At 49.5% G+C, this 27,174-nt stretch overlaps 1 pseudogene; it reads left to right on the top strand.

Moving 5' to 3' along the window:
- On the top strand, positions 1 to 11,252 carry LOC129555210 (uncharacterized; annotated as a pseudogene).
- Positions 11,253 to 27,174: the final 15,922 nt, after the last annotated feature.

Genomic DNA, 27,174 nt, shown 5'->3' with positions numbered 1-27,174 from the left:
ATGACTCCCCCGGAGCGCCCAGGGCTGCCATGGCGGCAGCTGTGCATCGTTGGCCAGCGGTATCGTAATCGTTCAGGTTGGCAGAGAGGAACACAGGTTCAAGAGGAAGCAGACTCTCCCCCAGGTGTGCATGGACCCGGGGTGGGGGGGCCTTAACTTCGTGGACACACCGGTCCGGCCGCTGCTTCTGCCACCCTCCCGTCCTGCTTGGTCCCCACACCCAGGCGCCATCATCCACGTTCCACGCCCACGTGCCAGGTCTTTCTAGCGGCGTCTGGGTCTCCAGTGATGCAACATAGTTTTGTCTTGCTCCCCATTGGGGAAGACTAGGCAACAGGCTCCAGAGGAGGCTGAGGAAGGAGAAGGCGGATGGTCGTCGATGAGGACGGGAGGTGACGGGTGTTGCATTCTCAGAGCCCACGACGCCCTTTACCCCGTGGTGTGCGCGGGGACCTCTCTCCGTTCCGGCACCCGTTCCTCAAATGCCGTCTGGCACCACGGCACGTCTGCACCAGAGTGAAGGGCTTGAGACTGCAGAGGTGGCCCACCCTGGCCAGCACCAGCCAGAGGCCCAAATTCTGGTACAGCGAGGGAATATGCTCCCTGGGAGTTCATCGGCTGAGCATCTCACGCAGCGTCAGTGTGCCCAGGGCCAGTGCAGGGAGCTCCGACTTTCTCCAGGAGATTTCATTTGGGCAGATTGTTTTCCGTAAGTGAGGGTTTCTTGACCTTGCGCTGTTGACATATTGGGGGGTATGATTCACTGTGGTGTCGACTGTCTTGTGCACCCTAGGATATTTAGTAGACGCGAGAGACACCGGCCCGGCGGCGCAGACGCGAGAGACGCCGGCCCCGGCGGCGCAGACGGCGCAAGCGACCAGGCAAAGAGGCGGAGCAGAGAGGAGCTACCCCACGCCTGAGGCCAGGCCCAGCGGCCGAGAGGAGCTGCCCCACGTCCAACAGGCGGTGGCTGTGCGGGCGCAGGAGGGCCGAGAGGAGATACCCCTCATCCAAGGTAAGGTACAGCGGCTGCACTTTGCTGGAGCGGCTGTGAAGAGATTTTCCACGACCAAGGTAAGAGAAATCCAAATAAGACAGTAGGTATTGCGAGGGGTCATCAGAGGGCAGACACACTGAAATCATAATCACAGGAAACTAGTTGATCTGATCACATGGACCACAGCGGAACGTGGTCCACTGGAGAAGGGAATGGCAAACCACTTCAGTATACTTGCCTTGAGAACCCCATGAACAGTATCAAAGGGCAAAATGATAGGATACTGAATGAGGAATTCCCCAGGTCGATAGGTGCCCAGTATGCTACTGGAGATCAGTGGAGAAATAACTCTAGAAGGAATAAAGGGATGGAGCAAAAGCAAAACCAATACCCAGATGTGGATGTGACTGATGATAGAAGCAAGGTCCAATGCTGTAAAGAGCAATATTGCATAGGAACCTGGAATGTTAGGTACATGAATCAAGGCAAATTGGAAGTGGTCAAACAGGAGATGGCAAGAGTGAACGTAGACATTCTAGGAATCAGTGAATTAAAATGGACTGGAATGGGTGAATTTAACTCAGATGACCATTATATCTACTACTGTGGGCAGGAATCCCTTAGAAGAAATGGAGTAGCCATCATGGTCAACAAAAGAGTCCAAAATGCAGTACTTCGATGCAATCTTAAAAATGACAGAATGATTTCTGTTTGTTTCCAAGGCAAACCATTCAATATTACAGTAATCCAGGCCTATGCCCCAACCAGTAACGCTGAAGAAGCCGAAGTTGAACAGTTCTATGAAGACCTACAAGACCTTTTAGAACTAACACCCAAAAAAGATGTCCTTTTCATTATAGGGGACTGGAATACAAAAGTAGGAAGTCAAGAAACACCTGGAGAAACAGGCAGATTGGGCCTTGGAGCACGGAATGAAGCAGGGCAAAGGCTAATAGAGTTTTGTCAAGAGAACACACTGGTCATAGCAAACACCCTCTTCCAACAACACAAAAGAAGACTACACGTGGACATCACCAGATGGTCAACACCGAAATCAGATTGATTATATTCTTTGCAGTCAAAGATGGAGAAGCTGTATATGGTTAGCAAAAACAAGACCAGGAGCTGATTGTGGCTCAGATCATGAACTCCTTATTACCAAATTCAGACTGAAATTGAAGAAAGTAGGGAAAACCACTAGACCATTCAGGTATGACCTAAATCAAATCCCTTATGATTATACAGTGGAAGTGAGGAATAGATTTAAGGGACTAGATCTGATAGATAGAGTGCCTGATGAACTCTGGACGGAGGTTCGTGACATTGTACAGGAGACAGGGACCAAGACCATCCCCATGGAAAAGAAATGCAAAAAAGCAAAATGGCTGTCTGAGGAGGCCTTACAAATAGCTGTGAAAAGAAGAGAAGTGAAAAGCAAAGGAGAAAAGGAAAGATATAAGCATCTGAATGCAGAGTTCCAAAGAATAGCGAGGAGAGATAAGAAAGCCATCCTCAGTGACCAATGCAAAGAAATAGAGGAAAACAACAGAATAGGAAAAACAAGAGATCTCTTCAAGAAAATTAGAGATTCCAAGGGAACATTTCATGCAAAGATGGGCTCGATAAAGGACAGAAATGGTATGGACCTAACAGAAGCAGAAGATATTAAGAAGAAGTGGCAAGAATACACAGAAGAACTGTACAAAAAAGATCTTCATAAGCAAGATAGTCACGATAACGTGATCACTGATCTAGAGCCAGGCATCTTGGAATGTGAGGTCAAGTGGGCCTTAGAAAGCATCACTATGAACAAAGCTAGTGGTGGTGATGGAATTCCAGTGGAGCTATTTCAAATCTTGAAAGATGATGCTGTGAAAGTGCTGCACTCAATATGCAAGCAAATTTGGAAAACTAGGCAGTGGCCACAGGACTGGAAGAAGTCAGTCTTCATTCCAATCCCAAAGAAAGGCAATGCCAAAGAATGCTCAAACTACCACACAATTGCACTCATCTCAAACGCTAGTAAAGTCATGCTGAAAATTCTCCAAGCCAGGCTTCAGCCATATGTGAACCGTGAACTCCCAGATGTTCAAGCAGGTTTTAGAAAAGGCAGAGGCACCAGAGATCAAATTGCCAACATCCGCTGGATCATGGAGAAAGCAAGAGAGTTCCAGAAAAACATCTATTTCTGCTTTATTGACTATGCCAAAGCCTTTGACTATGTGGATCACAATAAACTGTGGAAAATTCTGAAAGAGATGGGAATCCCAGACCACCTGACCTGCCTCTTGTATGCAGGTCAGGAAGCAACAGTCAGAATTGTACATGGAACAACCGACTGGTTCAAAATAGGAAAAGGAGTGCGTCAAGGCTGTATATTGTCACCTTGCTTATTTAACTTCTATGCAGAGTACATCATGAGGAATGCTGGGCTGGAAGAAGCACAAGCTGGAATCAAGATTGCCGGGAGAAATATCAATCACCTCAGATATGCAGATGACACTACCCTTATGGCAGAAAGTGAAGAGGAACTCAAAAGCCTCTTGATGAAAGTGAAAGAGGAGAGTGAAAAGGTTGGCTTGAAGCTCAACATTCAGAAAACAAAGATCATGGCATCTGGTCCCATCACTTCATGGGAAACAGATGGAAAAACAGTGGAAACAGTGTCAGACTTTATTTTTTTGGGCTCCAAAATCACTGCAGATGCTGATTGCAGCCATGAAGTTAAAAGATGCTTACTCCTTGGAAGGAAAGTTATGACCAACCTTGATAATATATTAAAATGCAGAGACATTACTTTGCCAACAAAGGTCCGTCTAGTGAAGGCTATGGTTTTTCCCGTGGTCATGTATGGATGTGAGAGTTGGACTGTGAAGAAAGCTGATCGCCGAAGAATTGATGCTTTTGAACTGTGGTGTTGGAGAAGACTCTTGAGAGTCCCTTGGAATGCAAGGAGATCCAACCAGTCCATTCTAAAGGAGATTAATCCTGGGTGTTCATCGGAAAGACTGATGCTAAAGCTGAAACTCCAATACTTTGGCCACCTCATGCGACGAGTTGACTCACTGGAGAAGACTCTGATGCTGGGAAAGGTTGGGGGTGGGAGGAGAAGGGGACGACCGAGAATGAGATGGCTGGATGGCATCACCGACTCAATGGACATGAGTTTGAGTGAACTCCGGGAGTTGGTGATGGATAGGGAGGCCTGGCGTGCTGTGATTCATGGGGTCGCGGAGAGTCGGACACGACTGAGCAACTGAACTGAACTGTGGCTTCTATCCACGGGATGCCAGTAGCGCCCTCTGAGTGGTTATGTCAATCTGAAATGTCCCCAGGACTCCTCTGGTGGTTCCGTGGTTACAAATCTGCCTGCCAGTACAGGGGGACATGGGTCTGACCCCTGTCCCAGGAAGATTTCGCATGCTGCAGAGCAACTGAGCACTGCTCTGTGCCCTATGTTGTTGTTCAGTCCCTCAGTCATGTCTTTGCGACCCCATGGGCCGCAGCAGGCCAGGCTTCCCTGTCCATCACCAACTCCCGGAGCTTACTCAAACTCATGTCCATTGAGTCGGTGATGCCATTCAACCATCTCATCCTCTGTCGTCCCTTCTCCTCCCACCTTCAATCTTTCCCAGCATCAGGATATTTTCCAGTAAGTTGGCTCTTCCCATCAGGCGGCCAAAGTATTGGAGCTTCAGCTTAAGCATTGGTCCTTCCAATGAATATTCAGGGTTGATACCCTTCAGGATGGACTGATTTGATTTCCTTGCTGTCCAAGAGACTCTCAAGAGTCTTCTCCAGCACCGTAATTCAAAGGCATCACTTTTTTGGTGCTCAGCCTTCTTTATGGTCCAAGTCTCACATCCATACATGACTACTGGAAAAATCATAATTTTGACTATATGGGCCTTCATTGGCAAAGTGATGTCTTTGTTTTTCAATGCACTGTCTTGGTTTGTTATAGCTTTCCTTCTAAGGAGCAAGCATCTTTTAATTTCATGGCTGCTGTCACCGTCCACAGTGATTTTGGAGCCCAAGAAAATAAAATCTGTCGCTCCTTCCACCTTTTCCCCATCTATTTGCTATGAAGTGATGGGACTGTATGCCGTGATTTTAATTTTTTGAATGTTGAGTTTTAAGCCAGTTTTTTCACTCTCCTCTTTCATCCTCATCAAGAGGCTCTTATTTCCTCTTCACTTTCTGCCATAAGGATGGTTCACTTCAGTTGCTCAGTCGTGTCCGACTCTCCACGACCCCATGAATCACAGCACACCAGGCCTCCCTGTCCATCACCAACTCCCGGAGTTCACTCAAACACATGTCCATTGAGTCGGTGATGCCATCCAGCCATCTCATTCTCGGTCGTCCCCTTCTCCTCCCGCCCCCAACCTTTCCCAGCATCAGAGTCTTCTCCAGTGAGTCAACTCGTCGCATGAGGTGGCCAAAGTATTGCAGTTTCAGCTTTAGCATCAGTCCTTCCAATGAACACCCAGGATTGATCTCCTTTAGAATGGACTGGTTGGATCTCCTTGCAGTCCAAGGGACTCTCAAGAGTCTTCTCCAACACCACAGTTCAAAAGCATCAATTCTTCGGCACTCAGCTTTCTTCACAGTCCAACTCTCATACATGACCACGGGAAAAACCATAGCCTTCACTAGACGGACCTTTGTTGGAAAAGTAATGTCTCTGCTTTTTAATATACTATCAAGGTTGGTCATAACTTTCCTTCAAAGGAATAAGCGTCTTTTAATTTCCTAGCTACAATCAGCATCTGCAGTGATTTTGGAGCCCAAAAAAATAAAGTCTGACACTGTTTCCACTGTTTTTCCATCTGTTTCCCATGAAGTGATGGGACCAGATGCCATGATCTTTGTTTTCTGAATGTTGAGCTTCAAGCCAACCTTTTCACTCTCCTCTTTCACTTTCATCAAGAGGCTTTTGAGTTCCTCTTCACTTTCTGCCATAAGGGTAGTGTCATCTGCATATCTGAGGTTGTTGATATTTCTCCCAGCAATCTTGATTCCAGCTTGTGCTTCTTCCAGCCCAGCGTTCCTCATGATGTACTCTGCATAGAAGTTAAATAAGCAAGGTGACAATATACAGCCTTGACGTACTCCTTTTCCTATTTGATACCATAAGGATGGTATCCTCTGCATAACTGAGGTTGTTGGTATTTCTCTTGGCAATCTTGATTCCAGTTTAGGATTCATCCAGCTGCATTTTGCATGATGTAGTCTGCATATAAGTTATAGACATTCAAGTTAGTATAGTCTGCATATAAGTTATAAGGGTGATGATATACAGCCTTGTTGTACTCCTTTCCCAATTTTGAACCAGTCCATTGTTCCATGTCCAGTTCCTACTGTTGCTTCCTGACCTGCAACTGGATTTCTCAGGAGGCAGGTAACGTGGTCTGGTATTCCCATCTCTTGAAGAATTTTCCACAGTTTGTTGTGATCCATACAGTCAAAGGCTTTAGTGTAGTCAATGAAGCAGAAGTAGATGCTTTTCTGGAATTCCCTTTCTTTATTATCCAGAGGATGTTGGCAATTTCATTTCTGGTTCCTCTGACTTTCCTAAGCCCAGTTTCACAATGTGGAAATTCACAGTTCACGTCCTGTTGAAGCCTAACTTGAAGGATTTTGAGCATAACCTTAGCAGCATGTGAAATGAATGCAATTGTCCAGAAGAACATTCTTTGGCACTGCCCTGGGCCTTTGGGTACTGTATATTCATTCCTGGGGCTTTACCCGCCCCTCTGGGAGCCTGACCTCCAGCCCTCCTGTCCTTCTCTCCCTTTCCTTCTCTTAAGAGGGGTAGCTCTTTGTTTGGTGGAGATAATGTTTCTCTTGGGCTGGGGGTTGTGGTTGGGGGGGGTGCCCAGGTGGGTGGACCCCCGTTCCAGTGGGGGTGCGGGGGTGCCCAGGTGGGTGGACCTCGGTTCCAGTGGGGATGCAGGTCGCCCAGGTGGGTGCACCTCCATTCCAGTGGGGGTGCGGGGCACCCAGGCGAGTAGATCCCCCGTTCCAGTGGGGGTGCAGGGTGAAGTCCGGCCTGCCGCCCCCCTTCCCACAATGTCGGCCGCGGGGACGCTCTGGGCGTCACCCTGAGGCTGCGCTGACCCCCCCGTCCCCACCAGCCTGACCCGGCAGTGGACCCTGGAGGACGAGGAGGAACAGGAGCGAGAACGCCGGCAGCAACACCGAAACCTGAGCTTTGCCATGGATGACGAGGACCCACCGGCCACCAAGAGGTGCGGGTGGGAAGTGGGACCCCAGTGAGGATGGACCAGCCGCCCCTGCCCGGGGAGCAGGCTGACCTTCTGCGGGCCCCACCCTGGTCAGGAAAGCAGTCAGGACCAGTGTGGGTGAGCTGGGCCGCTCTTGCTGGGCATTTTATAAGCATAGCTCATCCTTCCACGCTCCTGAGAGGGTGCTAACCTGCATCAGGTGTGGGCAGCGGTCAGACAGCGCGCGGCTGATGCACCGGGGACAGGGCCGGGGCTCGTCGAGCCCTGGGCCGACCATGCCCATTCAGCTTGGCCCCCTCCCGCTAGCGGACCCCCGTGGTCTCTGAAGGGAAGGAGGTGCCGCTGGTCTGACCACTAGCCCTGAGGCCGAGCACCCTAACACGCCTGTCCGTGGGGATGAGGCCTACTCGGGGGATGCGTCTCCACTCGCCTCCGAACAAGCCCAGTTCGCAGATCTGGCAGCAGGTTCAGCCAGCGAGTGAACTCACCAGAGCCGTGGCAGGCGGGTGGAGGCGCAGGAGGGGCCCCTCTGCTGCAGGCCGGGTTTGGGGCAGCCTCCTGTGCGGCTCCCCAGCTCCTGGAGAGGGGGCCACAGGGCGTGTGGCCTGAGCTACACCCACGTGCCCGCGGAGGCCTGGGCACCACTCCCGGCTCCCTGGCCGTCACCCTGTGACTCAGGTCAGCTCCCTGCCCATCTCTGCTCCTCATCTGTAAGTGGCAGGGCCTGATTCAGGAGAGGTGATTGTTGAACATGGAGTGGTTGCATCTTACAGGTGTTTATAATTTTCTTTAAAGCCTCTTGTGCTTTATTCAGAGGATACCTCAGAAGCCTGATGGGTAAAGCAGACGAAAGCGATCCTGATTTAAGGGAGAGTGGCTCAAGGGGTTGGGAGGGCACCAGGTGCCCCGAAGCATCCCCCTGGGTCGGGTGCTCCCGGGGTTTTTCCCACCTCTGACTGTCTCCCACCATCTCCCTTCCGAATCAGATTGCTGAGCGTGGAGGAAGCAGAGGGGCCCCGGCCACGGGCCCCTGACTCCAGAGATGAGGAGGATGTCTGGGCCATCCTGAGGATGCGTCAGGAGCGGAGGCAGAGGCGCCGGGAGGCCCCTGTCCTGGAGCCGCCGGAGGCCAGGTAGCCACCCCCAGAGCCCGAGGTGCAGGTACAGTTGCCATCCTGCCGGAGACTGAGGCCGGAGCATGGCTCTGCTGAGGAGGGGCGCCTGGCGGGCAGGGCGCCTGCGGGCTCCGAGAAGCCGCCTGCTGCAGGGAAGACACTTGAACCAGAAGTGAGCCTGGACCCTAAGGTCCCCAGCCCCAGCCTCAGTAAATGGTCCATGTCCCAGAAGATCGCTGTGCTGGAGGAGAGAGCCGTCGCAGCAAAGAGGGCGGTTCCAGGCAAAGCCAGCGTCTCGGAGAAGAGACTGGTGTCTGAGAAAGCCACGGTCTTCGAGAAGACCCAGGCCCCAGAGACGCAGCCGGCCCCAGGCCCGGAAGCACCCAGCCTCAGCGGAGCGCCCGTCCAGCCCCAGGAGGCAGTGGGGCGCTGCGCCTGAGAAAGAGGCCGAGTCCTCAGTGGGGCCTCTGCCCCGGGCTGGCCGCCTCCCGCCCGTCACTCTGCAGGTGCGCGGTGCCCCCGCCTACCCCCGCTCCCCCCGCCGTCTCCAGTCCTCGCGGCGTCTCTGGCAGCCTCCCCATCTCCTGTCCTCCTGTCTCCCGTCCTCCCGGCGTCTCTGGCGGCCTCCCCGTCTCCTGTCCTCCCGTCTCCCGTCCTCCCGGTGTCTCTTGCGGCCTCCCCGTCTCCTGTCTTCCCATCTCCCGTCCTCCCATCTCCTGTCCTCCCGGCGTCTCTGGCAGCCTCCCTGTCTCCTGTCCTCCTATCTGCCGTCCTCCCGTCTCCCGTCCTCTCTGGCGACCTCCCCGTCTCCTGTCCTCCCTCCAGGTCGGCCCCAGCTGTGTCTCCTCTCCCCACCGGCTCCGCCACCCACAGGACAGGGGACTGGGTGGGGGTCTCACTTGGCATCCACACCACACCCTCATCACCAGCCCAGAATCCAGGGAAGCCTCAGATGCTTCTAGAAGCCCCTGCCCTCGAAAGCCCTGTCCGCGGGCCTGGCCCTGGTGCTGTGGCCGAAGCCCCACAGCTGAGGCAGCAGGCGGGAGCAGAGGACAGGCCTGCTGCCACTGCCCCGGGGCTGCTGGGGTGAGCCGGCCTGTGGGGGCTCTGGGCTTCCCGTCCTCCCATGTGACTCGTCCCCTGCTCCATCCAGGTGAGGACCCCCAGCATGGAGGCTGAGGCCAAGGCCCCCTCGCCAACATGGGCCTCGCCCACCTTCAGCAACGTCCTGCACTGCTCCAGCCCCCGCACCATCTCCTTCCCAGTGAGACTGGCTGCTGTGGGCAACCCCTGCAGGGCTTGGGGCAGTGGTCAGGCAGACAGGAGTCACCCCGAGAAGATCTGAGGGCATCAAAGGGGGGCTATTGACCTGGCTTGTTGGGAGGGGCCGTGCCCCAGGGCCAAGGCAGGCCTTTCATGGGGGTGTGGCTGGGGTCTGTGCAGAGTGGGGTGGGGGAGGGAGAACCCAGGGCAGGCTGAGTACTGAGAGCCCAGTCCTCCCTTATGGAGGCCACGGCTGCAATGCACCCCGCACTGGCACCTTTCTTGTCTTTCCAGATGAGCCCCCGGAGAGACAGCTCAGAGGCGGCCTTAACCTGCAGGTCAGGGCCTGGGGGCCCCGGGGCTCCTCTGACGTGGGGCTGAGGCCTGAGGTGCAGCAAGGGGAGGGCCCGGCGGCCTGGAGGGGACAGGCAGGAGGGGCCATCCTGAGCCACGGGGTGCCAAGGGTGGGAGAGTGGCTGCGCCGGGGTCGTTTGAGTCAAGCATTGGGGATTCATGCATGCAGGTCACACCATCTGTCCTGAGACTGTCTCTGAGGCCAGTGGTCCTGGGTGAGGCCGGGGGACATGGGGCACCCAGTGGATGAGGGAGTCGCTGCCCTTGCTTCAGAGTGAGACGTGCAGGAACCACGGGGCACAGAGGTTCCGGGGATTCAGGACGGGAAGCAAGGGCCAGAGGCCCTTGCAGTCAGGGGAACTCAGCCTGTGAGAGCGGGGCAAAGGCACAGGGCGGCAGGCATCAGGGGCCGTGAGGTGGGGAGAGCTCTGCAGGCAGCTCTGGACGGACGGTTGGCGAGCAGAGCAGCTTGGAGCGGAGTCCACATGGAGGCCAGCTGGCTGGCGTGGCAGCATGGGAAGCAGGGTGGGGGCGCCAGGGTCAGGAGGGCATCAGACCCAGGTCATGAGCCTTTCACATTGCCTGTGCCTGACAGCAGGACGGGGCTGATCTGGGATGGGGGTCTTGGGGGCCGGGGGGGTGGAAAGTGGAGAGAGGGGAGCAGCGTCTGAGGTGGGACTGACTCCATGGGGTAGGGACAGCAGCTGTTTCTGGCCTGGGGGGTCCTGCCGAATGGACTGTGTCTTGGGAAGACAGGGAGCGAGGTGGGGCTCAGGGGCAGGCCCGGTGTCCCATGGGCAGGCAGGGCCTCACCTGCTTTGTCTTGCCCTGTCTTCCTGCCCTGCAGTGCCAGCATGAGGCTCCCGGTCAGCTTGGCCAAAATAGGCCCGAAGCTGAAGCGATACCACTTGGCCTTACAGGTGAGCGGGCTGGTCCCTGGAGTGCGCTGGGCGTGCCAGGGGCCTCACCCTCAAGGGTCAGCGGCCTGTGCTCTCTGCTGCCAGAGACCAGAGTCCATCAAGTGTGTATACTGAGTTCCCCGTGGCTCCCGTTTATGTCACCAGCAATCGCCACCTCTTTGAGAAAGATCTGGTGGGCCAGAGCCAAGAGTGCCTGGCCTCCAGCCACAAGGTGAGTGGCTCTGGCCCACCAGGCGTCTGCAAGCCGCTGAGCCTGGGGTCTGCAGAGCTGGAGCCTGGGCGCTACAGGATAGCTCTGTGCTTTCCTGTGTCCATCTGGCGGACTCGAGGGCCCGGCCATGACTGTCGCTAAGCCCCCAGCCCAGCTGTGCACACAGCTCCCGGGGAGGGTCCCATAGCCTGGTCATGTGGATGTGGTGAGGGGGTCCCTCTGGAGATGCCAGCCTGGCCCCAAGGTGTGAGCGCTCTTCTCAGGAGAACTTGCAGCTCTCAGGGGTGGTAAGGTAGCGGCTCAACCTGTGGATCAGCAAGACCCAGGAGTTGGCACAGAAGGGCCAGCAGGTACCATGTGCGCCCCTCCACCCCCGGTCTCCCTGCAGGCCTCTCGTAGTGGGATGACCGATCAGGGTAGGGACAGCCCTAACGCAGTGGTGATGCTTTGCACACAGGACGGCCGTAGGGAACGCTGAGGGTCAGAGTGCGGAAGGATGGGGGCCTAGGGTACTCTCCCAGAAACGGGCAGGCCAGAGGGCTCTGCGGCAGCCTGAGCCTGGTCTCTATCATGATGCCCAGAACCAGGACACGAAGACAGAGTTGGCAGCTGGCAGGAGGCCCCAGTGGAGGAAGAAGCCAGAGCTCCCGCTGGGTACTGAGGTGAGCAGGGGCCCAGGGACTGGGGTGGCTGTTCTAGGAATACGCGGGCCGGCAGGCGCCCACTCCTCCACCGTAGTTCTGGGCTCTGCCCAGCGTGGGGGACCTGGGGAAAAGGGGGCATCCCCGCCCCGCCCTCCCCGCCCCGCGAACCCCCTTGTCCTAAGCGCCCTCAGTCCCGCTGGTGTGAGGAGCCAGTGTCAGGCCGGTAGCCGCGCTGGTCCCCTCTCCTCCCTGCTTTCCACCCTGGACCTGGGAGGACGCTGGCTGGCATCCTCCCCACCCCGCTGGGGCAGGCGTGCTCTGTGGCTTGGCCGGCATCTTCCCCGCACCCCTGTGGGGGCAGGCGTGCCCCACGCCCTGTCCGGCTGCGGGCACTGCACGTCTGCACACAGCCTCGCCACCCTGTCCACGCAGACTCCTGTTCTTCCTCCTCCTTCAGGACCGTCAGGTCGCACCGGTGTCTCCATGCACCTCTCCCAGGCTGGCCCCCACCGTCCCTGCGCCGCTAGCCAGGCTACAGGAGCCACGCTGACCCCTCCCAGGCCCTGCCTCGCTCCCCTTCACGCCCCCCTGCTGTCCTGGCCAAGCCGTCCTGTGCCCCCTCCCCACTCTCAGGAAAGAGCTGATACACTCATTCACTCTCAGGTGTGACCAATAGTACCTTAAGAATCATTCTTTCCAGAAGCTTTGCTTTTCAGTGGAGGCTAAACGGCATGGGGAGGATGTTTTGGCTGTGGGGGCCCGAGGTGGGTAGGCATTCGTCTGCCAGCAGCCTCTGTGGCCACAGCCCAGCACACCTGCCCCCAAACCCGATTCTCCACTCCCTTGCCCTCCTGGGCCGGGGGGACTCTAAGCTGAGTCTAGACCAAGCAGCCAGAGCCAACCTGGTGCTGTCAGCCCTGAGTGCTGGGTGTGACTGAGGGTGTGTGTGGGTGGGGGCGTGAGTGAGTGTGTGCACAAGATGTGTCTGTGCATGAGCGTGTGTGTGGCCCACACGCTTTCCCATCACTTGACTTACGTCAGAACCCTGCTCTCAGGTGCCTGCTTGGGATTCTCTGGAGTCAGTGACACCACACACCCCCTTTGCCCCAGCCCCCCTGTGGGCCTGGTCCCGAGGGAGGCTCCCATCCCGCCTTCCGGGGCCAGGGACGGAAGGGCCTTGGGGCCCCGCCTGTGAGCCCAGACTGGCCCGCCTCCAGCAGGAGGTCTTGCATGGTCGGCCCTGTGCCCGCCTGGAGATGGGGGCGGCAGGAACCGGAGGCCCTGGCCAGCCACCCGCACCCACCACCACACATGCAAGACCGGAGTTCCTGGATGGAGCCAGGAGGGTGGGGCTGGGCACCCCCAGGAAGGCAGGCCCCGCTCTGCGCTGCCCCTCCAGGAACTCGGTCAGCAAGAGACCGAGAGGTGCTGAGCGCTAGCATGCTACACTCGCAAAGGTCCCGGCAGGTGGCTTTGCCCAGCACAGCAGAGCCCTCCCTCCAGCATGGGGGTCTGAGAGGGGCGCGAGGGGTCTTGGCCCACCTGGCCCTGGGGTCTGGGTGTCTGGCGCTGCTGCCTCTGGGAGAGTCCTCGGTGCCCATCAGGGCTGCCTTTTCAGGGTGCAGAGGGCAGCACCACACCAACCACCCCCTTGCACTCTCTCATCCACACATGAAGACCCTGCCCTCACTCTTCTGGTGGGACGCGTGCCCATGGTGACCTCAGGGTGACATTTGAGGACAGCACGCAGCCTGGGCACCCGCTTGACAGGGGCCGACCTGCTCCCTGCGGGGGCAGCACAGGCCCTCCCGCGCGGGACCTCCTGCATGTCCTCAGGACTGCGGGCACCGTTTCTGCGTTCTCGTCCCTCCTCTGCTATAAGCTTAAGGAGGTGACTTCACCTCGTGTGCAAGGGCAGGGGGTTTGGGGCAGGCCAGCTCTGGCGGCTGTAGTGACAGCCACCCACGCTCCGAGTCTGTCCATCCTGCCTTAGGACGGTCTCTGGAGGCCGCACACAGTCAGACCACAGATGCCTGAAACCTGCCAGGCTTTTCCTGTGGGGCCTCGTGTGCCAGAGCCCTCTACCAGGCATCCACACAAGCATGTTCTGTCCCATTTGAAGGACTTTTGAGCTTACAAGGCACCCACTGAAGTAGCTCGAGTTAAGGGAAGCTGTAGGAAAAGCGGTTCCTAAATTGTAGGAGATTTCGGGCCAGGAAACAAAGCCCACCTGGGCTCCTGGGGGCCAGACCAGGAGAGCGGGTGGCAGCCTGGCCACTTACTGTCCCCCGGTGCCGGCTGCTGGCTCCTGGCTTCAGCCGGTCCCGCCCCAGATCTACTGGTGCGGAAAGGGCCACTGAGCCTGGAGGAGGCAACTCAGGCCACCGGGCTCAGAGGCCCCTGGCGACTGTGGAAGGAGAGCCTCATCTGGGACAGGGCCAGGTCGATAGCAGAGCAGGTGAGGAGCGCGTGACAGACCACGCCTGGGGCTGCCCAGGCAGCGAAGTTGACGGAGGTCAGGACTTGGGTCAAGCGATGGGGGAAGCGGGGAGAGGCTGTCTTTGCCCACAGAGAGGAGTGTGCATCACCCACAGGCAGCCCTTGGCAGGGCCGGGGCTCAGGGCCCAGGAGGAGTAGGTCATGACGGGGGCCCTGAGAATTCCGAGAGCAGGCCTTCCTCAGGTTTGCTTCCTCTTCTTTGTCCTATCCCGAGCAGGTTCCGGGCAGAATGGGCGCTCAGGGCCACGGCTGGACTGCGCCTAAGCCCACAGGAGGCTCAGAGGACCTCAGGCTGCAGAGCGCGGGAGGAAGCGGCAAGAAGCCAGACACCTCCGGGGCACTTGGCCCTGAGCAGCGAACGCAATGGTGGTTTGGGGGGATGGCGTAGGGGGTGCGGCGGCGTCCGCCGAGCTGGGGTGGGACTGGACGGTCCCAGGGTGGGATGGTGCCGAGACCTCTGCACCCCTCACCCCACCCAACATCCCCTACCCCCATATGCAGACCCCGCTTGCCACTCCGGTTCCCTGAAACCCTGTGGGCCCCAGATCACTTAATTTCAAATACGTGTTTCAAACCATTGAACTCCTCATTCTAGCGAATATTAATGGATAAGAGCTCATCCAAAGACGTCCATCCCTACAGTGAAACCAAGCACTATCCCAGAACCAACAAGTTCCATAGGAAGCGATAAGACACTAATTCTCCAGCAATATAGATACATTGCTCTGTGCTTCAATATAAAGGCTGCCCAAAGTCACACCAAACCCACAGACATCTTAAAACTCAGTATTTGACACTTCATTGCACTCCAGGGAGAAGAAATTCAGCTCTACCTGCCAGAACACCAAAGGAAGCTTCCATAACCAGGAAACCTTGACAACCCACTCATCCAACCCCACCCACAGTGAGGAACCTCCAGGATAAAGAGGAACCACAAACTGCCAGAATACAGAAAGGCCACCGCAAACACACCAATGTAAACAAGATGAAAATGCTGAGAAATACTCAGCAGGTAAAGGAACACGATAAATGCCCACCAAACCAATCAAAAGAGGAGATAGGGAGTCTACCTGAAAAAGGTTTCAGAACAATGATAGTAAAAATGATCCAAAATCTTCAAAACAAAATGGAGTTACAGATAAATTGCCAGGAGTCAAGGATTGAGAAGATGCAAGAAAGGTATATGAAGGACCTAGAAGAAATAAAGAAGAGTCAATCAATAATGAATAGTGCCATAAATGAGATCAAAAACACTCTGGAGGGAACCAAAAGTAGAGTAATGGAGGCAGAAGGTAGGATAAGTGAGATAGAAGATAGAATGGTAGCCATAAATGAAACAGAGAGGAAAAAAGAAAAAAGAATTAAAAGATATGAGGACAATCTCAGGGACTTCAGGGACAATGTTAAATGCCCCAACATTCGAATCATAGGAGTCCCAGAAGAAAACCAAAAGAAAGGCCATGAGAAAATACTTGAGGAGATAATAGTTGAAATCTTCCCTAAAATGGGGAAGGAAATAGCCACCCAAGTCCAAGAAACCCAGAGAGTCCCAAACAGGATAAACCCAAGGCGAAATACCCCAAGACACATATTAATCAAAGGAACAAAGATCAAACACAAAGAACAAATATTAAAAGCAGCAAGGGAAAAACAACAAATAACATACAAAGGGGTTCCCATAAGGAGAACAGCTGATCTTTCAATAGAAACTCTTCAGGCCAGAAGGGAATGAAAGGGCATACTTAAAATGATGAAAGGAAACAACCTACAACCCAGATTACTGTTCCCAGCAAGGATCTCATTCAAATATGAAGGAGAAATCCAAAGCTTTACGGACAAGCAAAAGCTGAGAGAATTCAGTGTGACCAAACCAGCTCTTCAATAAATGCTAAAGGATCTTCTCTAGACAGGAAACACAGAAAGGGTGTATAAAGTAATTGGTAATGGGATCATATTTATCAATAATTACCTTAAATGTAAATGGGTTGAATGTCCCAACCGAAAGAGAAAGACTGGCTGAATGGATACAAAACCAAGACCCATATATATGCTGCCTACAAGAGACCCACCTCAAAACGAGGGACACATACACACTGAAAGTGAAGGGCTGGAAAAAGTTATTCCACGCAAATGGAGACAAAAATAAAGCAAGAGTAGCAATACTCATATCAGATAAAATAGACTTTGAAATAAAGGCCTTGAAAAGAGACAAAGAAGGACACTACATAATGATCAAAGGATCAATCCAAGAAGAAGATATAACAATTATAAATACATATGCACTCAACATAGGAGCACCACAATATGTAAGGCAAATGCAAACAAGTATGAAAGGGGAAATTAACAATAACACAATAATAGTGGGAGACTTTAATACCCCACTCACACCTATGGATAGATCAACTAAACAGAAAATTAGGAAGCAAACACAAACTTTAAACGGCACAGTGCACCAGTTAGACCTAATTGATATCTATAGGACATTTCACCCCAAAACAATGCATTTCACCTTTTTCTCAAGTGCACATGGAACCTTCTCCAGGATAGATCACATCCTGTGCCATAAATCTAGCCTTGGTAAATTCAAAAAAAAAATTGAAATCATTAGAAGCATCTTTTCTGACCACAATGCAGAAAGATTAGATATCAATTACAGGAAAAATAAACATTAAAAATTCCAACATATGGAGGCTAAACAACATGCTTCTGAATAACTAACAAATCACAGAAGAAATCAGAAAAGAAATAAAAAATATGCATAGAAACGAATGAAAATGAAAACATAACAACCCAAAACCTATCAGTTCAGTTTAGTTCAGTTGCTCAGTCGTGTCCGACTCTCCATGACCCCATGAATCACAGCACGCCAGGCCTCCCTGTCCATCACCAACTCCCAGAGTTCACTCAAACTCATGTCCACAGAGTCGGTGATGCCATCCAGCCATCTCATTCTCTGTCGTCCCCTTCTCCTCCCACCCCCAACCTTTCCCAGCATCAGGTGGGACACCGTAAAAGCAGTTCTAAGGGAAAGGTTCATAGCAACACAGGCATACCTCAAGAAACAAGAAAAAAGTAAAATAAATAACCTAACTCTAAACCTAAAACAACTAGAAAAGGAAGAAATAAAGAAACCCAGGGTTAGTAGAAGGAAAGAAATCTTAAAAATCAGGGCAGAAATAAATGCAAAAGTAATAAAAGAGACCATAGCTAAAATCAACAAAGCTAAAAGCTGTTTCTTTGAGAGGGTAAATAAAATTGACAAACCATTAGCCAGACTCATAAAGAAACAAAGGGAAAAGGATTAAATCAACAAAATTAGAAATGAACATGGAGAAATCACAGCAGACAACACAGAAATACAAAGGATCATAAGTGACTACTATCAGCAACTATATGCCAATAAAATGGACAACTTGGAAGAAATGGACGAATTCTTAGAAATATATAACTTTCCAAAACTGAACCAGGAAGAAATAGAAAATCTTAACGGACCCACCACAAGAATGGAAATTGAAACTGTAATCAGAAACCTTCCAGCAAACAAAAGCCCAGGATCAGACAGCTTCACGCAAATTCTACCAGAAGTTTTGAGAAGAGCAACACCTATCCTACTCAAACGCTTCCAGAAAATTGCAGAGGAAGGTAAACTTCCAAACTCATTCTATGAGGCCATCATCACCCTAATAACAAAACCAGACAAAGATGCCACAAAAAAAGAAAACTACAGGCCAATATCACTGATAAACATACATGCAAAAATCCTTAACAAAATTATAACAAACAGAATCCAACATCATGACCAAGTGGGCTTTATCCCAGGGGTGCAAGGATCCTTTAATATCTGCAAATCAATCAATGTAATACACCACATTAACAAATTGAAAGATAAAAACCATATGATTATCTCAATAGATGCAGAAAGCCTTTAACAAAATTCAACATCCATTTATGATAGAAACCCTCCAGAAAGCAGGCATAGAAGGAACATACCTCAGCATAATAAAAGCTATATATGACAAACCCACAGCAAACATTATCCTCAATGGTGAAAAATTGAAAGCATTTCCCCTAATGTCAGGAACAAGACAAGGGTGCCCACTCTCACCATTACTATTCAACATAGTTTTGGAGGTTTTAGCCACAGCAATCAGAGAAGAGAAAGAAATAAGAGGAATTCAGACTGGAAAAGAAGAAATAAAACTCTCACTGTTTGCAGATGACATGATCTTCTACAGAGAAAACCCTGAAGATTCCACCAGAAAATTACTAGAGCTAATCAATGAATATAGTAAAGTTGCAGGATATAAAATTAACACAGAGACATCCTTTGCATTCCTATACACTAACAATGAGAAAACAAAAAGAGAAATTAAGGAAACAATTCCATTCACCATTGCAACGAAAAGAATAAAATACTTAGGAATATATCTACCTAAAGAAACAAAAGATCTATATATAGAAAACTATAAAACACTGGTGAAAGAAATCAAAGAGGACACAAATAGATGGAAAAATATACCATGTTCATAAATTGGAAGAATCAATATAGTGAAAATGTGGATACTACCTAAGGCAATCTATAGAATCAATGTAATCCCTATCAAGCTACCAACAGTATTTTTCACAGAACTAGAACAAATAATTTCACAATTTGTATGGAAATACAAAAAACCTTGAATAGCCAACGCAATCTTGAGCAAGAAGAATGCAACTGGGGGAATCGATCTGCCTGACTTCAGACTATACTACAAAGCTACAGTCATCAAGACAGTATGGTACTGGCACAAAGACAGAAATATAGATCAATGGAACAAAATAGAAAGCCCAGAGATAAATCCACACACCTATGGACACCTTATCTTTGACAAAGGAGGCAAGAATATTCAATGGAGAAAAGACAATCTCTTTAACAAGTGGTGCTGGGAAAACTGGTCAACCACTTGTAAAAGAATGAAACTAGAACACTTTCTAACACCATACACAAAAATAAACTCAAAATGGATTAAAGATCTAAATGTAAGACCAGAAACTATAAAACTCTTAGAGGAAAACATAGGCAAAACACTCTGTCACAGCTGGATCCTCTAAGACCCACCTCCAAGAATAATGGAAATAAAAGCAAAAATAAATAAATGGGACCTAATTAAACTTAAAAGCTTTTGCTTATCAAAGGAAACTATAAGCAAGGTGAAAAGACAGCCTTTGGAATGGGAGAAAATAATAGCAAATTAAGGAACAGACAAAGAATTCATCTCAAAAATATACAAGCAACTTCTGCAGCTCAATTCCAGAAAAATAAACGACCCAATCTAAAAATAGGCCAAAGAATAAACAGACATTTCTCTAAAGAAGGCATACAGATGAATAACAAACACATGAAAAGATGCTCAACGCCACTCATTATCAGAAAAATGCGAATCTAAACCACAGTGAGGTACCACCTCTCGCCGGTCAGAATGGCTGCTATCCAAAAGTCTATAAACAATAAATGCTGGAGAGGGTATGGAGAAAAGGGAACCCTCTTACACTGTTGGTTGGAATGCAAAATAGTACAGCCACTATGGAGAACAGTGTGGAGGTACCTTAAAAAACTGGAAATAGCAAACCCACTGCTGGGCATACACACCAAGGAAACCAGAATTAAAAGAGGCACATGTGCCTCAATGTTCATCACAACACTGTTTATAACAACCAGGACATGGAAGCAACCTAGATGTCCATCAGCAGACGGATGGATAAGAAAGCTGTGGTACATATACACAATGGAATATTACTCAGCCATTAAAAAAAACACATTTGAATCAGTTCTAATGAGGTGGATGAAACTGGAGTCTATTATACAGAGTGAAGTAAATCAGAAAGAAAAACCAATACGGTATACTAATGCATATATATATGGAATTTAGAAAGATGGTAATGATAACCCTATATATGAGACAGCAAAAGAGACACAGATGTATAGAACAGTCTTTTGGACTCTGTGGGAGAAAGTGAGGGTGGGATGATTTGAGAGAATAACATTGAAACATGTATTTTATCATACGTGAAATGGATCACCAGTCTAGTTTCAATGCATGAGACACAGTGCTCACGGCTGGTGCACTGGATGACCCTGAGGGATGGGATGGGGAGGGAGGTAGGAGGCGGGTTCAGGATGGGGAACACGTTTACACCCATGGCTGATTCATGTCAATGTATGGCAAAACCCACTACAACACTGTAAAGTAATTAGCCTCCAATTAAAATAAATAAATAAAAAAACAAACTATTCTGTATGATTCTCAAAAAAATAAAAATAAAACCCTGTATTTGTACTCTATGATCCTCATGATTACTGGTTTTGATATCATATTTTACATCTAATTGTTTTTTGTATCACAGAACTGCTCATTGTAGTTATGGATGATTTTACTACTTTTGTCTTTCAATAACCCTACTGGTTTTTTTGAGTGGATGCTCTCCTACCTTTACTATATGTTTGCCTTTTCAGATAAATTATTTCCTTCCATAATTTTCATGTTTCTGGTCATAGTCTTTTCTCACTTAGATAAGTTCCTTTTAACATTTGTTAAAGCTCTTTCAGCTCTTGCTTGTCTGTGATGCTTTTAATCTCTCTATCAAAGATCTGAAAGAGAACCTTACCAGGTAGAATATCCTTGATTGGAGGTTATTCTCCTTTATTATCACTTTAAGTATATCATACCCCTCCCTTCTGGCCTGCAGTTTTTGTTAAAAAGTCAGCCTTATAGGAATTCCCTAATTGTTACCTATTGCTTTTCCCTTGCTGCTTTTATATTTTCTAATTTTTTTTTTAAAGCCTCTATTTTCATTCTACATTCATTCTTGTCCTGAATTCTTTGATCATCTTTACAGTTACCCTGAACTCTTTCTCTGGTAGATTGCCTAACTCCACATCACTGAGTTTTCTGGGTTTTTTATCTTGTTCCTTCCTCTGAAACACATCTCTCTGTCACCTCATTGTGTCTTAATTACTATTTTATGTATGCATAGATCAGTTACATTTCTTGATCTTGGAGAAGTGGCCCTCTGTAGATGACCTGTGCATTCCAGGAGTCCATTCTTCTCTTGTCACCCAAGGGCCAAGTGCCAGCTTGTCCCAGGGTAGTGTCTGGCCTGCATTTGCAGATTTTATCCACAAGCTGTGGGTGCAGTTTTCTTACTTCCTGTATCTGCTCCCTAGTGGGTGTGGCTGGGCTAGAGGCTAGTGCAGGCTTTGTGGTGGGAGGGGCTAGTGCCTGCCCATGAGTGGGTGGAGCTGGGTCTTGCTCCTCTGGTGGGCAGGGCCATGTCTAAGGGTGTGTCTAGAGATGGCTGTGGGCATAGGAAGTCTTTAAACAGCATGTCTGTCAATGGATGGGGCTGTGTCCCTCTGTCTCAGTTAGTTGTTTGGCCAGAAGTGTCTCAACACTGGCGCCTATAGGCTGTTGTGTAGGCCAGGTATTGGTACCAGGATGTCAACCTCCAGAAGAGTTCACACAGATGAATGCTCCCTGACATATCCACCACCAGTGTCTGTTTCCCCAAAGTGAGTCGCAGCAACCACCACCTCCCCAGGAGACTCTCCAAGACTAGTTGGTCCCAGGCTCCTATGAAATTGTGGCTTTTGCCCTTGGCCCTGGTGTGTGTGAGATTTTGTGTGCACCCTTTAAGAGTGAAATTCCTATTTTCTCCAATTCTGTGTAGCTCCTGCAACCAAGTCCTACTGGGATTCAAAGCCAAATGCTCTGGGGGCTCCTATTCCCAGTGTCAGATGCCCACAGGTCTGATACTGCAGGGAGTGTCCTCTGTAAGGGAGACACTGGGGAGAACCTCTGTAATATAATTATTCTCCAGCTTGCGGGTCACCCACCCAGAAGGTATCAGATTTGATTACATCATGACTCCACTCCTCCTACCAGTTTTGTTATGGTTCCTTCTTTATGTCTTAAGTTGCAGAGATCTTTTCTGGTAGGTTTCAGACTTTTTCAATGATGGTTGTTCTACAGATTTTTGTGACTTTGGTGTCCTTGTGAGAAGAGGTGAACTCCTCCTTCTACTTCACTTGGCTGCTCTCTCAGGATTCACTTTCCCCTTTGCTGCTTTTAATATTCTCTAAATTTTATTTTTGCCATTCTCATTACAATGTCCTGGTGTGTTCCTCTTTGGCTTGGTCCTCTATAGAATTCTGCACTTCCTGGACTTGGCAACTGTTTCCTTTTCCCAGGTTAGGGATCTTTTCTGCTATTAAGACTTCAAGAATGTTCTCGGCCCCTTGCTCTTTCCCTCCTTCTGGGACCCATACAATGAGAATATTAGGATTCTTGATGTTGTCCCAGAGGTCTCAAACTGTCCTCATTTCTTTTCATTCTTTTTTCTGTTCAGAACCAGCAATTTCTACTAGTCCATCTTTCAGCTTGCTGATCCATTCCTTTGTATTATTTGCTCTACTTTCGATTTATTCTGGTTTATTTTTCATTTCAGTTCTTGTGTTCTTCATATCTGTTTGGTTGTTCTTTGTATTTTCTCTTTGTTAAGAATTTCTAACATCTCTCTCTGTGTATCCATTCTTCTCCCAAGTTCTTTGATTATCTTTACAGTCATTCAGTTCAGTTCAGTTGCTCAGTGGTGTCCAACTCTTTGCAACCCCATGAATCATAGCACGCCAGGCCTCCCTGTCCATCACCAACTCCCGGAGTTCACTCAAACTCACCTCCATCGAGTCGGTGATGCCATCCAGCCATCTCATTCTCTGTTGTCCCCATCTCCTCCCATCCCCAATCCCTCCTAGCATCAGAGTCTTTTTCCAGTGAGTCAACTCATCGCATGAGGTGGCCAAAGTATTGGAGCTTCAGCTTTAGCATCAGTCCTTCCAATGAACACCCAGGATTGATCTCCTTTGGAATGGACTGGTTGGATCTCCTTGCAGTCCAAGGGACTCTCAAGAGTCTTCTCCAACACCACAGTTCAAAAGCATCAATTCTTCGGCACTCAGCTTTCTTCACAGGCCAACTCTCACATCCATACATGACTACTGGAAAAAACCATAGCTTTGACTAGATGGACCTTGGTCGGCAAAGTAATGTCTCTGCTTTTTAATATGCTATCTAGGTTGGTCATAACCTTCCTTCCAAGGAGTAAGCGTCTTTTAATTTCCTAGCTGCAATCAGCATCTGCAGTGATTTTGGAGCCCCCCAAAATGAAGTCTGACACTGTTTCCACTGTTTCCCCATCTATTTCTCATGAAGTGATGGGACCAGATGCCATGATTTAGTTTTCTGAATGTTGGGCTTCAAGCCAACCTCTTCACTCTCCTCTTTTACTTTCCTCAAGAGTCTTTTTAGTTCCTCTACACTTTCTGCCATAAGGGTGATGTCATCTGCATATCTGAGGTTATTGATATTCCTCCCAGTAATCTTGATTCCAGCTTGTGCTTCTTCTAGCCCAGCGTTCCTCATGATGTATTCTGCATGTAAGTTAAATAAGCACGGTGACAATATACGGCCTTGACGTACTCCTTTTCCTATTTGGAACCAGTCTGTTGTTCCTTGTACAGTTCTGACTGTTGCTTCCTGTCCTGCATACAGGTTTCTCAAGAGGCAGGTCAGGTGGTCTGGTATTCCCATCTCTTTCAGAATTTTCCACAGTTTATTGTGATCCACACAGTCAAAGGCTTTGGCATAGTCAATGAAGCAGAAATAGATGTTTTTCTGGAACTCTCTTGCTTTCTCCATGATCCAGCGGATGTTGGCAATTTGATCTCTGGTGTCTCTCCCTTTTCTAAAACCTGCTTGAACATCTGGAAGTTCACAGTTCACATATTGCTGAAGCCTGGCTTGGAGAATTTTGAGCATGACTTTGCTAGCGTGTGAGATGAGCGCAACTGTGCGGTAGTTTGAGCATTCTTTGGCATTGCCTTTCTTTGGGATTGGAATGAAGACTGACCTTTTACAGTCATTACCCAGAACCATTTCCTGGGTAGGTTACCTATCTCCACTTTACTCAGTTCTTCTTCTGGGATTTTGCCTTGTCACCTCATTTCGCCTAACTTGATGTTTTAATTTTTATGACTCTGGTAGCTTGGTTATGTTTCACATCCTTGGAGAAGGAGCATTTTGCAGGAGACATCGTCCCAGAAGCACACTTCCCCATGGTCACCAGAGCCATATGCTCTAGGGGTTCTCCCTAAGAGGTCTGTCTGGGCCTTTCTCTTGTGGCAGGCTGACTGTTGTGTGTGGTCCAGTAAACTTGGTTGGCTCTTGGTCTATTTAGTTACTTGGTGTGCCTTGGGCAGAGGCTGCTGGCCAGTAGTTGGCAGAAGTGGGTCACAGGCAGCTGACTACAGAATCACAGGGGATTCCAGGGTGTACTGGCTTGCTGGTGGGTGTACTGAGGGTCCGGGGATGTTGCCTGCCCACTGATAAGTGAAGGCAGGTCCTAGGGCAAGTTCCAGCCTACTGGTGCTGATGGGCACAACCAAGTCTTGAGGTCAGGTTGCCAGGCCCCAGGGTTCCTAAAGCAGGTATCAGATCACTGGTGGGTGAGGCCAGTTCTTGACAAACTTTTCTGTGGGTCCTGAGTTTTCTTGAAACTTGTGCTGGCCTGCTATTGGGAGGACCTGCCCTGCTAGTGGGAGGGTCAGTTCGCAGATGGCCATTTTCTTATGGCTGGTGTGTGCATGCTCGTGGGCAGAGATGTCCAGAGGCAGATAATGAGCTTAAGTTATCTTCAGGAAGCCTATCTGCTGATGGGTGTGGCTGCATTCATGCCGAATTAGTTGCTTGGTTAGAGGTGTCCCAACACTGGTGTCAAAATGGCCCTTGCCAGCACCAGTGTCCACATGGGAGAACAAACTCCCCAGATAGCATCCACCAGCATCTATGTCCCCAGGGTAAGCTGCAGTGAGAGGAGGTGAACTTGGGGTCCTTCTACTCTGCCATCTTGCACATTCTCTCCTAAACTTCTTTAAAAAAAAAATTGAAGTATAGTTGATTTACAATGCTGTGCTAATTTCTGCTCTATATTTCAGTCACACACACACACACACACACAGTTTTTTGTGTTCTTTTCCCTAATGTTTTTTTCCTCAGGACATTGAATATATTTCCCAGTGCTATACAATAGGACCTTCTTGTTTATCCACCCTATTTTTAATAGCTAACATCTGCTAACCCCAAACTCCCACTTCATCAATCCCACCTTGACCCCCCTTGACAACTCCAGATATATTCTCTGTCTGTGAGTCTGCCAAACTTAATTCTTAGATTGGGAGAATGGCATTGAAAAATGTTTATTATCATATGTGAAATGAATCGCCAGTCCAGGTTCGATGCATGAGACAGGGTGCTCAGGGATGGTGCACTGGGATGACCCAGAGGGATGATATGGGTAGGGAGGTGGGAGGGGGGTTCAAGATGGGGAACACATGTGCACCCGGGGCAGATTCATGTCAATGTATGGCAAAACCAATACAATATTGTAAAGTAACTAGCCTCCAATTAAAATAAAAATTTTTTTAAAAAGAAAAAAAATTATTTACATTTTCAATTGAAGGATAATTGCTTGACAATATTGTGTTGGTTTCTGCCGTACATCAACATGAACCAGCCACAGGTATACATAGGCCCCCTCCCTCTTAAACCTCCCTCCTACTTCCCACCTCATCCCACCCGTCTAGATTGTCGCAGAGCAGCAGTTTGAGCTTCCTGAGTCGCACAGTCAGTTCCCACCGGCTGTCTGTTTTCATGTGGCAGTGTATATGCTTCCATGCTACTTTCTCCATCTGTCCTACCCTCTCCTCCCCCACCCCGAAACTTAATTCTTAAACATTATTACTTTAGCCAGCTATTTTTCATCATAGATTCAGGTAAAATAAAGGCAGTATAAAAAGTAAAAGCCATGAAGAAGGGGAGGAGGAGGAGAGACTGATTCTAAATCAGGTTCTCACTCTAAAATTAAATAAAAATTTAAAGGGAGACATCCCTGGTGATCCAGTGGTCCACTGCAGGGGGCCCAGGTTCAAGCCCTAGTCCTGGAACTGTGATCCCCCAGGCTGCATGGTACAACCAAAAATAAATACTAAAAAAAAAATAAATAAAAGGAGAAAAAGAAAAACAAACAATCTTTGCAATTTTGTAGAGAATCTATATAATAATCCTTAAAAATGGAAGTTAGTTAACAAATCTATTTTACTCAATATAGTAATATATTTTATATATCACTAATTTTGAGATTATTTATATTCTAAAATATTGTTTCAATCCTCTAAATCGTTACAAGTGGTAGAATCTGCCATCCATTCTAGCTGAACAATTATCTACAATAAGTTGGCCAAAATTCTTCCATTTTTGTATAATCTTATATGTGGGTAGTATTGGTTAGTTCTTATAAGTTATTTTAAACACTGCTGCTGCTAAGTCGCTTCAGTCGTGTCCAATTCTGTGCGACCCCATAGACGGCAGCCCACCAGGCTCCCCCGTCCCTGGGATTCTCCAGGCAAGAATACTGGAGTGGGTTGCTATTTCCTTCTCTTAGCATATCACAAAAAATTGTCATTAAATATGTTCACCAAAGTCTTTCTCAAGTAAAAGATTATCTATTTCCCATAAAAAGAAACATTACTGTATTAAGGCTAAAATTCACAGAGAGTCAAGTTAAAGGCGCAGACTCCTCCGGGCTCCGGTTCTGCTGGAGACGCAGCTCAGCGACTACATCGCCTTACAGCCCTCTTCTGAGCGGGTCGTCTGGCCTTGTCCTACCACAGTGTCTGCGCTGTCGCCCGCACGTTCGCAGGCAGGGTGGGACAGCCAGCCACTCTTCCAGCCTCGGTGGTTTGGTGAACACAAGCCCCAGCGTGCCTGGAGAGTGCAACCCCTTGCACGGCCCGGCAAGTCCCGGGTGTGAGCCACGCTGACCAAGGGAGG

Source organism: Moschus berezovskii, chromosome 12, assembly GCF_049115385.1.
Source record: "Moschus berezovskii isolate FMDL1 chromosome 12, NW_MosBer_1.0, whole genome shotgun sequence".
In the NCBI taxonomy this organism is placed as follows: Eukaryota; Metazoa; Chordata; class Mammalia; order Artiodactyla; family Moschidae; genus Moschus; species Moschus berezovskii.
This window is presented reverse-complemented; position numbering and strand designations above follow the sequence as displayed.